The sequence below is a fragment of the Myodes glareolus genome, chromosome 1, assembly GCF_982192425.1.
Source record: "Myodes glareolus chromosome 1, mMyoGla1.1, whole genome shotgun sequence".
NCBI classification, from domain to species: domain Eukaryota; kingdom Metazoa; phylum Chordata; class Mammalia; order Rodentia; family Cricetidae; genus Myodes; species Myodes glareolus.
The window spans coordinates 98,498,135-98,511,007 of NC_142026.1; the positions used below are offsets into that span (position 1 = coordinate 98,498,135).

At 40.2% G+C, this 12,873-nt stretch overlaps 1 protein-coding gene across 2 annotated transcripts in view; it reads right to left on the bottom strand.

Annotated features, from left to right (window-relative positions):
* The window catches only part of Man1a1 (mannosidase alpha class 1A member 1), a 177,325-nt gene that overhangs the window by 102,200 nt on the left and 62,252 nt on the right, over nt 1-12,873 (bottom strand). The window lies entirely within an intron of this gene.

A 12,873-nucleotide genomic window follows, 5' to 3' on the forward strand; every position in this document is an offset into this window, starting at 1 on the left:
AGCAGAAGGTCCTACTTGGAGAAGCAGTATTTTGTAAACACAGGCTAGAGGAGCAGTCTTTCACTTGACAGTATATGAGCATGGCATTCCCATGTCAAACCATGACGTTCCACTCTCCCTCATCTGGTGCTCCTTTTCCAGCTCCCTGACTCATTTGGAAATCATTTACATTGTTTCTCTGAAATAACAGAGATTCTTCCTCCACTTGGCAGAAGGGATGCCCTGCTTTAACATAAGCCATCTTGTGAAAGCAGCTCAATGCTTCACCTAGATTTATTAGCAATAACTGCATTTCTCCAACCCTTTCTGACCATGTGACTTACTTGCTCTGGCCAACGAGTTTAAATCTGGTTGGTGGTTTGAAAAAAAATGGCACTATTAGGAGTTGTGGCCTTTTTGAGGAAGTAGGTCACGGTGGGGTTGGACCCATTTTTGCTCAAGCCTCCCTCAGGGTGACAGTCAGTTGACCTCCTCTTGCCTGCAGGATGTAGCAGTCTCAGCTCCTGCACCATGTCTTCTGGGCACCACCACCCTCCCTGTCACGACGGTAATGGACTGCACCTCTGAAACTATAAGCGAGGCATCCCAATTACATGTTTTCTTTACAAGAATTGCTATGGTCGTGGTGCCTCTTCATAGCAACAAAAATCTTCACTAGGACGACCTGCCTTCCAGGGGGAAGGATGACAAGCTGGTGGGATATTTTCAGAGCAGACTGTCACGACCCAGGTAGACCATCAGGTAGACCAGATAGACCACTGAACCTTAATGAGTGTGCGCTCAGCCGTCTGAATTGGAAGTCCCATGTACAAGAAACTGTGCTGACTGAAGGGTCAGGGACTGCTCAGCAAGACACGAACTTGCTTCCTTTCCTTAAGGTGTCACTCGTTTGGCAACCGGTCATTGGCTGGACCAACTTCTGTCATTTACAGATTGGTATAAATAAGCTGTACAGGTGGGCTTACTCATGAACTGGGTGCAGAATGCTTCAAACACTGCTGGGGCAAATTCTCCCACTGGTAAAACCTTGAAGTCTTTCAAAACTGATCATAAATCCAGGAGTGAGGTTTATACAGTTTAAAATATGACAAAACTAAGGTAAAGAAGACGTATGATTTCTGGAATTTAGGGCAAGAAAAGGCAGCAATTTCATTTAGTCGAAAATGCATGTAATTTCAGAGTCAATTCTATATACTGGCATATTGCTTTTAAAGTACAAATTAAACTTACCAATTATAATGGGATAGTCTATGTGTGACAGCTATAACTCACCAGCCATGAAAATTTAATTATAAATATAAGCAAAGTGAGTAGTCTCTAATTTTTTGCTAAACTAGACCTTTCTATATGACAATATTAGTTATTTTCATAAAAATTTCAGTAATGAATGTCAAATACTAAGCTAATAAGGTGTATGCAGAGACCAATCTAAATGTTTACCGAATCATAGGCTAAACATATTAGTACAAAATAACAAAGAGAGGCCTTCATTTGATGAATGGGATTAAAATTGTTCCTTTCCAAGAAATTAACATGAATGTGGCATGAACTGGTTTAGACAATTTTGTCCGCTTTGGATAGTTCCCTACGATTGAAGAAAATGTGTGGGATCCCTTTCACATTTCTTCTTTGTCATTTCCTCCTTGGCTTGTAATTTCAGAAAATGCCCCAGCAATGTCATTCAATTTAGAAGATCCACAATAAATGACCTAGTATATTTAATAATGATTTAATTTAGATAGAGTCTCTAGCTCACTGGTTTTCAAAACTTATCTCTTTTGGAGAACCACCCTGCATACAACAGATAAAAAGGCAGATGGAGCCTGGGGCTGAAGGGATGAAGGGGGAGCTTGACTGAAGGTGGAAGTGGGTGGAGCCACAGAGTTTAAGGAAGTGGTTTGTGACCCCTTGGGGGAGGGTTAAAGACCTTTTTAGAGGGGTTGCCTAAGGCCATCAGAAAACACAGTTATTTACATTACAATTCATAACTATTACAATTTAAAAGCAGCAGGAGAGTCATGCAATACAAGGCTCACATAGGAGGTTTATTGGAAGAGGATAGAGGCGGGGTGGGGGGGGTGGGGGGGTGGGGACAGTGGAGCAGGCAGAGAGGGGTCCCTGCGGAGGAGAGCTGCAGAAGAGAAAGAAAGAAAGAAAGAGAGAGAGAGAGAATCAAGGAAAGAAAGAGACAGGAGGTCGGTAAGCCCTGCCCCCCCATTTTTGTTTTTTGAGATAATGTTTCTCTGTAGCTTTGGAGCCTGTCCTAGAACTAGCTCTTGTAGACCAGGCTGGCTTTGAACTCACAGAGAACTGCCTGCCTCTGCCTCCCGAGTGCTGGGATTGAAGGCATGAGCCACCCCTGCCAGGCTAAATCCTGCCTTTTATAAGGAAATGTGGTGAACGTGCACAGGGGTGTGTGGCTGCAGCTGGGGACATATCCTGTCAGGACCCCACGGGCAGGCCAGTACAGATGCCTGAATACTAACAATAACAGTAGCAAAATTACAAAATTATGAAGTAGCAACAAAATAATTTTATAATGGGGTTACCACAACATGAGGAACTGTATTAAAGGTCTTAGCACTAGGAAGCTTGAGAACCACTGTGATAAGCGAACTATTGGTCGCGCATATTTCCAGTCACCTCATTACATCGTTTTCCTCTCACCTACCCAAGACTTCTAGGCCCGCTGCTTGTTCCTGTTGTCAATATACAAATTCCACTACACAAGTCCTTGAAAATCATTTTAGTTGGCATTTTAACAAGTAAAGGTCACAGAAAATCTAATGAGGAATTCAGAAAACTTATTAAATGCTTGCCAGCACCAGGCACACAGAGTACTAAGTAAAGTCATACCAAAGCAGCAGAAACTTAAATCTTTATTTTGGAATTATGTTCATGGTATTGGGGGAAAGGTTGGTTAGCTTTTCTGAGCTGGACATAAACCTAGACACATCCAGAGAAAAAAGGAATGGCTTCCATCAGATTGGCTCATGGGCATGTCTGTAGGGCATTGGCTTGATGGCTCATTGTTGTAAGACGGGTATAATCACATTGCCATTTTAGTGTCAAAGTAAGAAACTGTCTGCAAAGGTACTGGAAGTGTTCAGGCCTCTCAGCTTGGGGGGGGGGGGCGGGCAGGATGAGGGCTTCAGTTAGATTTTGGTTTATTGTCCCATCATACCCAAACGCAAGCAACCCTGTTTTTTATGAGTCTGTTCAGGTTTTCCAGTTTGGGATTCGAAAGTTGTACTTTCTCATTAAAGCCCAAGGCCCACATGGGCTGTTTTGGACTCAGTGGAGTCTGACACAGGGCTTGGCACTCAGGACACAGTCTGCGGGAGAGATGTGTGACTTGTCCCGCTGTTGTGTAGCACTGAAACATTCCATCCTGCAGGGAAACTCCCTAAACGGAAAGGTAAACAATTTATAATAGCTTCAGAAAATCCCCCAAACAGATGAAATTCACTAGGCCCCTCCCTCCCAGAGGAAGCCATAAAGTTGCAAAGAAGACTCTCAGACAAGCCCAGCTGCAAGGAAGATCCTGGGACTAGACCAGCTCCCTGGGCGAAGCAAACACCAGCAAACACCAGCTGAGCTGCCTGGAAGAGGTTTAGATCAACTGAGGCACCTGGGAAGGCCACTTTCCAACCTATTGAGCTGCCTGCAGGCTGTGCACCATGCTCCAGGGTCCCAGCTTTGGGAGCTGTCACTCATTCTGGGGGTGGGCTGTGGCTATGTAGCTGTCTTTGAGTCATTCTTGTCGCTGTGGCCGTTTTCCTGTAAGTGACTCCCATAGGACTCATTGGTTCACCAAGCTGGACTCTGCTCTGTCGTGGACTCCCTCTGTCGTGGGAGAAGAAAACTGTGTGCCGTGGCTCCCAATGAAAAGCCCTGTCGCACAATACCCACATCATGGCTGTTCCTAGAATGCATCTCTCACTTCTTCATCCAAACACTGTCCTGTCCAAAATAGCACCACCATGGTCAGCCTGGGTTGGGATGACCCAAGCGTATACCTGAGAAACCTTCCTCTTGAAGGGAACACCCAAAGCGATTCCTCCAACTCCCAGCCTCCTAGTAGGTGAATATTTGGTTCACATCGCTCTGTAGCTCTTTGCAGGCAATTATCTCAGTGAGGATGTGGATGTAAGAGATAGAGAGGAAACTTCCAGCATTTCACTTTACAATTTGTGCTCTTATTATCTGTGATGTTGCTTTTTTCTTGGTAGTTTTTTTCTAATTCTGAATTATTTAAAGGAATATATGTATGTATATATACATACATATATTCTTAAGATAGATATTTAAATCTATATATCCCTATAAAACTGACTACAAAATTTAATGTGATACTTAATTTTTGTATCATTGATTCATGCCCTGATCTGGCTGTCATTAAAGTTGTTATTTAAAAAATTTCTCATTGTTTTCTCATCTTAAAAATATGCAGATGACTAATCTTAGGCTTGGTGGTATAATGTTTGCATTGAAAATATTTTTACTCTACTACATGACAAATACTGTAAAAATTTGATGTAAAAATTTTTATGTATCATACCACTGTGGTAATACTTCTAATTTTATTACATAAGCTGACTAGTCATTGCACTTCATTTTCATCTCAGGATGTTATAATCAGTTTTTTCTGTGGTTCTTTTACAATTATGTCTTTTGTTGATATTGGAACATTTTTTTATTTTTGTATGGGTGTTTGACATGAATGTGTATGTATGTGTACCAGGTATGTGCCTGGTATCCATAGAAGTCCGAAGAGGGCACCAATCCCCTGGAACTGAAGTTACTTATGGCTGGGATCTACCATGTGTCAGGAACTGAACTTGGGTCCTCAGCAAGAACCAGTGCTCTTAACTACTCAGCCATCTCATCAGCCCCTCTGTTGGTATTTTTGCACTGAAATTACATTTTTAGATATCACAATCAAAATACCTTTCATGTATTTGAGAAGAAGGATAAATTTGAGCCCAATTTTTGAATGGTACTTGTAAGTATGGCTAAAAGGGGATCCAATTGCATCAATAGATTTTGTTTGCTTATATGATAGTTCTTTGCTTTATACAAAGTTTAGTATATACATGCTCAAAAATATGTAGGTTATGTTATGTTATCAAATTTTGGTTTCAAAAACACAACCACCAAATAGCTGTTAAATCTCTTTTCATTTTTGCTCTGGTCGCTAGGAAACCTGCAGATGCATTCCTGTCCAACGCTTAGATGATTAACAAGTTGGCAGAATCTGTGCTAATCTTATCTGCAGCTATCATATGCCCTGACTTTCCACAGCTCTGCTTGATCATGCAATATTTTCTGTAAGTCATTTTCATTTCTTGCAGAATGATCCAGGAGACAGACGGATGGTCCGGGCGTCATCTTTTGCAAGCAGATTGTGACAGACTGAGTGTGAAATAAAGCAACATCAATATATCCTAATTTTCTAAGGGATTTCTAAATAATTTTGTGATTATCCACCACTAGCATACATTCCAAAAACAATTTCTAACCTTCACAACATTCCTAATGTCTGAATCCTGTCAAGCCAGTAGGCCCTCCACAATGCACATCAATCTTTCTCTCTGCTCAGCTTCTCAATCTCACCCTACTCCATGCTTTGCTCTTCCTTGGTGACCTTAAGATTTGAAGACAAAAGCTGTTCCTCTTACTCAGTGAGTCTTCAACATCATATTGTATTGGTGTCTTAGCATGGCAGGTAAGGTTTAGCGAACTTTTATAGCCATAAAAATAAAGATCACCCTCTGCTCCTTCAGTCCTGGACCAAATAAATACCCTCTATCCTTTCTGCTGGAAGGATAGTCCTCCTTCCAATCATGGAAGAAAAGCTCTCCCATCATGGAAGGATAGTTGTCCAACAGTTTGGTATCCATGAGATTGGTTATGATTTTCTAGATAGACTCAGCACCAGACTGTTTCCTTCAGGATTAAAGGCCTCTAAAGGTGATTCCTTAAAGAATAATGTAGGTTTTAAAATCTGGTAGGTGTTTCATTAATAGTATGCCTGGCTATATCCTTTTTCAGTTTTGACCACCTATGTAGATTTAAAGCTTATTTAAATATCTGTGTCTCTTTTAATATTCACCTAACTCCTGTTTGGCGATTATCTACACTCTGTTACAGTTTGCTGTTGTAGGGTCCTGCCAAACCCAGTGACGGCTTCTAGCACAGTCCTTTTATCATCTCAATGCTTTCATTTTTTTTCTTTTTATTCCTCCACGGACTTGGTATTTTGAGCAAAGTCAGACAAGAATAGAAGAAATGGTCTGTGTCCTTATTCGTGCTGTCTCAGAGGGCAGTCAAGCTATGGAAATCCTCTATGGCGGTGGTTCGCAAAGACCTCTAACACAGCTCCCCATGTTGTGGTGACCCCAACCATAAATTAGCTTCATCGCTACGTCATTACTGTGATATTGCTACTATTATAAATCATAAGGTAAACATCTGTGTTTTCTGATGGTCTAAGTCGACTTCTGTGAAAGGGTCATGACCCTCAGGCTGAGAGTCACTGTTCTATGGCAACCAGCCACCTTTCATTCAGCGTCTGTTCAGTTTTCTCTATGGGAGAGCACCAGTGCCACCTTGTCCAACTAAATTCACATCTAGTTCAATATAGTTATTGGTACTTTCTATCTATCAAATATGCAACAGTGTATTTAAAACGCCCTGGGCTGGAGAGACGGCACAAGAATTAAGAGCAGTGGCTCTGGCAGCGGGTCTGGCTTTGGCTCCCAATGCCCACATGGTGGTTCCCACCCATCTCTAACTCCAGGTCCAGAGAATCTGATGTCCCCCTCTGGCCTCTGTGGGTACCAGGCATATGTAAATGCAGGTAAGCATACACATAAAAGCACATTATTATGAGCATGCCATGTGAAGGCATGTGAAGGTCAGAAGACAATACTGTGGAATCGGTTTCTCCTTCTGCCTTTATGTGGGTCCTAGGGATTAAACTGAGGTCATCAGGTTTGCGTGATAAGCTCCTGTACGCATGGAGCCAGCTTGCCTGCAGAATGTAATATTCATATTCTTTTCTGCATGTAGATACTTGTTTTGATATGCTTTCCTTAAGTTTATTTTATTCATCTTTGTTTGTAAATTTTCAATGCCGTTTTTGCTTTGGTTAATCATATTCATAGCATCAGTTCCCGAAAACTGATCCTGGAGATAATTCCACTTTAGTGTTAGCAGAAGTTACAATTTAAAAAATGGAATCTTATAGTTAATTAAATGTATAAAATACAAGGGAAAAGAAAAATTAGGTTAATTCTGTACACTGAAATTTCACAAAAAATACAGAATGTAGCTTTAGTACAGACAAAATTACAGACTTATTCTGCCACCTCAAAGATTCAGGTGAGTACCTTCTAATTCCTTGTATATTTACTGTCGCCAGGAAGGATTCCATTCCTTTGGAGTGTACTAGAGGGCAATGCATAGCATCTTTTATTCTGTTGTTTGTTTTTTGAGGCAGGGTTTCTCTGCAGCTTTGGAGCCTGTCCTGAAACTAGCTTTGTAGACCAGGCTGGCTTCAAACTCATAGTGTTCTGCCTGCCTCTGCCTCCTGAGTGCTGGGATTAAAGGCGTGTGCCACCACCACTTGGCTGCATCTTTTATTCTTAATAACGACCATTCTATTTAATATTTATCTTGTCTCTAATATATGTGTATAATTATTGTGATTGTTTGAATTCCTTATACAGACTTTGGAAAATGTTGTGGATTGACTTAATGTAATTGTTTTACTTGAGCTAAGACACTTGACATTTCTGAACATGTCTATAAGCGGTTTACTGCAGGTGCTTCCTGTCATGTTCACACAGCAGTAGACAAGAGCTCCCCTGCACCCACACTTCCTGTTTCCTGTTTCTAATGATACTACTTCCATGGAGTCAAGTCCAAATGAGAGGTGCCGCTTTCCAAATTTCACAACATGAATCTCAGAATTACTGTTTAGTTGATGTTGGTGTAGGGCTACATATATTTACCTGATAGTGATCGATAAATTTCAAAATATTCATAATACTCAGTGATGAAATCAGAATTCTAAATTATAGCTGCTCAGAAACTCAATGACATAATTTATGGAGAAGAAGTTTTCTAGACAATTCTAGGGAATTCTTTGATCTACATGTGCATGTAGAGAACTTTATGTGTATATGAAACTAAATTATGTGTAACTAACCTTGTTGGTGATAGTTCTATGATGTGACTATGTTTTCATTTTGACACAAAGTCAAATAACTGGCTTGGGGTAGAATAAGGTTTCCTGGTCACATTCTTGTAAGGCAATTCTCCTGAGTTCACTGGAGAAACAAACAGCAACTGTCAGGTGACAAGGAAATTAGGAGGAAGAGGAAGGGGAGGGGTCTATTCAACCAAATTAGTACTAACTACTTCTCATGAGCAAACCACACTTTGGAGAGCAATTATGTACTGACAGATTATTACCATATTAGTCAAAACAGAAGTACTGGAAAAGGCTTAAATCTCAGTATTTACAGAACACTCATGAAAAAGATATGTAAGAAAATAAACCTTTATGAACCAACACTTAAAACCTCTCTAAAAACAGAAAAGTATATAAGAAAAAAAAATCTTGACTTTTTCTTAAAAAATGTAAAAAATTCTGTAACTAATTTTTACACAGGGAAACAGACAGGCAAATATGGAAAAATGATAGTTATTTACAAAAAAAAAAGGCATTCTTCATTGTCCTCTCTCTGTTAAAGGTAGTCAAATATAGCATCAAAAACATCCTTGACCAGAAGCTGCTGACATGCCACATTCATACGTGTCCTGAGTCCTACACCCACTGCCCCAACCTAGTCTAGTCACCCCTGCCTGTACCACTTCTACCAGGATAGTAATGTCTTCTCCTGACCCAGGCTCCTGCCACACCTTATTCAACCTCTCCAGCCCAGAAACTGCATAGACTTATCAGGATCTAACCCTGTGACTCTGCCTGATCCTGTTCTCCACAAACACTCCCCAAACCCTAAATATACCCCACACTCAAGGCTTGAAGCAGGAGGTACATACTGCACACCAGCCCAGTCCCTAGGTCCATCTGACTTCATTTCATCTAAGCCATGCCCAACATTTAGACAAAACCTCGCCTGCATATCTTCCCTTCTGCCTCAACCTACTCTGTCCATAGCAGACACAGAACTAATAAAATAAGCCCACATGCACCACTCTCATTGCAAAAATACAAGTAATGTGAAAGATAAAAGCAGTATCTCCCCTATAAAATCCAGCAGTCCTGTAGAGATGTTTGCCAACTGAGGCTATGTAGATGAACTCAGGACACAAAATTTAAAAGAACAATCATAAACTTCATCAAAGAATTCAAGAAGTTTAAAGAAGACACAAACATCTCAATGAAATGAAGGAGAAATAACTGAAGGAGAATATGTACCTGAGTGAAACCCCAAAAATATTAATATAAGGTTGATGGAAAAAAAAAAGACAATCCAGTACTTGAAAACAGAATTCTATAAAGAGAAACTCTGAAGAGGACTCAAACTAAAATGAAATTAGAATTGAAAAACCCAATAATTCAGCTAGAAAACTCAAAGGAAGCCTTGCAAGTAGGTTGAATCAAGCAGAAGATAAAATAGAAGATCCAGACCAAATGAGAAAGGAATATTTTAAAATACAGGAAAAAATATACAGGAAATGTGGAATACCATTAAAACACCAAACCTTCAAGTTATAGAATAGATGAGGGAAAATAAGCCCAGGTCAATGGCACAGACCAGGTCTTCAACAAAATCATAGAAGAAAACTTCCCCAAACTAAGGAAAGACACATACCGTATGTACAGACACAAGAAGCACATAGAAATGCAAATAGACAAGACTAGAAAAGAATATCCCTACTTGGCATTATAGTTAAAATACCATACAGAATGAGCAAAGAGTATTGAAAACTTCTGCAAGCCAGCCAACAAACCAACCAACCAACAAACCAACCAGCCAACCAACCAACCAACCAACCAACAAACCAACCAACCAACAAACAAAAAAGAAAACCAAACACAAATCACATGTAAAGGAACACTATCAACATAACAACAGATTTCTCAATGGAAACTCTGAAAGCCAGAGGAGCCTGGGCACTGCCTTACAGGTCCTAAAAATCAGGATGGCCAACCGAGGCTAACATACCCAGAAAAAGTACCTGCCATAGTTGAAGGAAAAAAAAAATTTTTTTCAGACATAGATTGTGTGTGTGTATGTGTGTGTGTGTGCACATGCATGCACACATCCAACAAATCAAACCTTAAGTAAATATATGGACTTTATTAAAAATACATTGCCATTTCAATAGATCTAGGAAGAAGGTTTTGATAATATTTAACAAGCTTTATGATAAAAGTCCTAGAGAGTTGGGACTAAAGAGAACATACCTCAACCAAAATAAAAAGTTATATATGAGAAACTAACAGTCAATATCATCTTAAATGGAGAAAATCACGAGACAACCACACTGAAGTCAGGAAGGAGACAGGGATGTCCACTAGGACACCCTTTTCAATACTGTCCTTGAAGAACTATCTGGAAAATAAGGCAAGAGAGTACAAAGAGGGAAAGAAATCATGCCATCCCTGTTTGCAGATAGCATGATATTACATATTAAAGAACCACCCACTCACCAAAATAAAAAACTCAAGAGAAAATTTTTAGAAATAATAAAAAAATTCAACAGTATGTCAGGATATAGAATCAACTTGCACAAATCACATCTTTTCTATACATGAACATCAAATATTCTCCAAGAAGTGGAAGGCAAATCTCTACTACTGAAGATACCACACATTTCAGAAACAGGGCCCAGAGTCCTCAGAGCTGGAACTGACCTGAAAGCCTCAGGTTTCTGAGGATTAGTTTTCATGGCACCAGAAGGCTCCAAGAAAACTTCCAAAGGAGGGAAGCAACCCAGACTCCTACTCAGCTACTGTACCTATGAACCAATAACAAAGACCATCAAGGCCCAATATCCCAATGGTGCAGTAGTGAGTGCTACATGCACCTTGGCAGTAACCACAGCTCTCTAGCTGGAGGTGAAGACCCACTCAACAAGAGGGAAATCAAATCATGCCTAATACTGGAATTCTAGTCAATTACTCAACCCAGAGCTAGTGAAGTCATGGATCTTGGAGGTGAACCTACAACTGCCATTATACTAAACCAGAATAATCCCTAACTCCAATCTAAATGTGTGTTCTTACACCTACAGATAAATAAATGTAATCCTCACCCCTCAATGGAACTTCTCTTTGTAGCAGAAAGAGTTCATTTCAGAAAGCCACAACCAATCAAAATCAAGAGTTGTGGAGTTCAGTCCCAAATGATGCATCTACAAAACAACACCCAAGGCTCAAGAAGCACGTAGAAATGGGGGCAGAAAGAGTGCAAGAGCCAGGAGAACAGGGTTTGCTGTGAGATTATGTCTCTTAGAAATGACAGAAGCTCCACCCACAAGATCAACCTGCGTGCTTAAACGTGAACTGAACAAGGAGCACACGAACAGATATTGTGATACAGATAGGGGAAAGCTCAGGAGGACTCAACCCTACCCAGGTACTAAGAAATGTGGAGAGTGGAAGAAATGGTGAATACATCAACTGGTTATCCAGTGGTCATCAAATGGTGGGCCTAACCATACACACACAAGTAGCACTGTCCAGTCTGAACAGGTTATATTTTGTATATATGTGTACTAAGTAACTGTATATATACACACAGAGAGATATACATATATGTATATAATGACAGTGAAAACAGAGGTAATGGATTTTAAAGAGAACAAGCAGGGATATAAGGGAAGGTTCGGAGTGTGGAAAGGGAAGGGAGATGATGTCATTATTTTGTAATCTCAAAGAATAAAAATAATTAAATATAAAAACTCTTAAAAGGCCTTAAGCTAATAATTATAATTATGGACAAATGACATCACTGTGGACATTCCATTTGACAAGCACATACATTATATATACATATATACCAAATGTCCATAGAAATAGGAATAATCATACTTATAGAAACTTGAAACAATAAGTAAAAAAGAACTAATGAAAAAGGGTGCATCTCTGGAAGAAATAGACATTTGTTTCTTTCTGTATTTCCTATGACTCCATCAAACTCAGAAGGGTGTAGTTGTTCCTTCATAACAGTATCATCTACACATAAATAAGCAAGTCATCCTAGCACACCAAGTCAAAAACCATGAGAAGATCTACGCTTGGGATGTCCCCAGATCTGTTCAATAGAGAAACAGTCATTTGAGGCCTGCTTCTTAAAAACAGAGTTGCTCCAGCTTGGGGAAGCTAAATTGAACTGTACAGATGATAACGGAGGGAAAATCTGGGGAGAGCGAGGAAGCAGAATAACACAGCACAGAGCCTTGTTTCCAGGCCGGAAAGATGCTTAGGACAGGGTGACACAGGGGAATATGGGACCATCAACATACTTAAAAAAGATATGGTAGAATAAAATCCAGAGAGAGAGAGAGAGAAAGAGAGAGAGAGAGAGAGAGAGAGAGAGAGAGAGAGAGAGAGAGAGAGGAATCAGAAGAGTGTGGTCGCTATGATTAGAAAAGCACCTTGGAGCAGGAGCAAAGTCAAGCAGCCTGTCTCATTAAACATTTATTACCCTGCTTAAATCTGTTTGAAGCATAGAAATACATGAAATACTACACAGGCTAAGATCTGTTCTTCCCCCAGCCAGAACGCTGAGGCTAACGTAAATCTGATTGACGTGCAGTTGAAATATGTGACTGTTTTTTCCTTGCTGTCAGCTTCTAACATGGTCAATATTACAGGTGAGTCCACTCCCA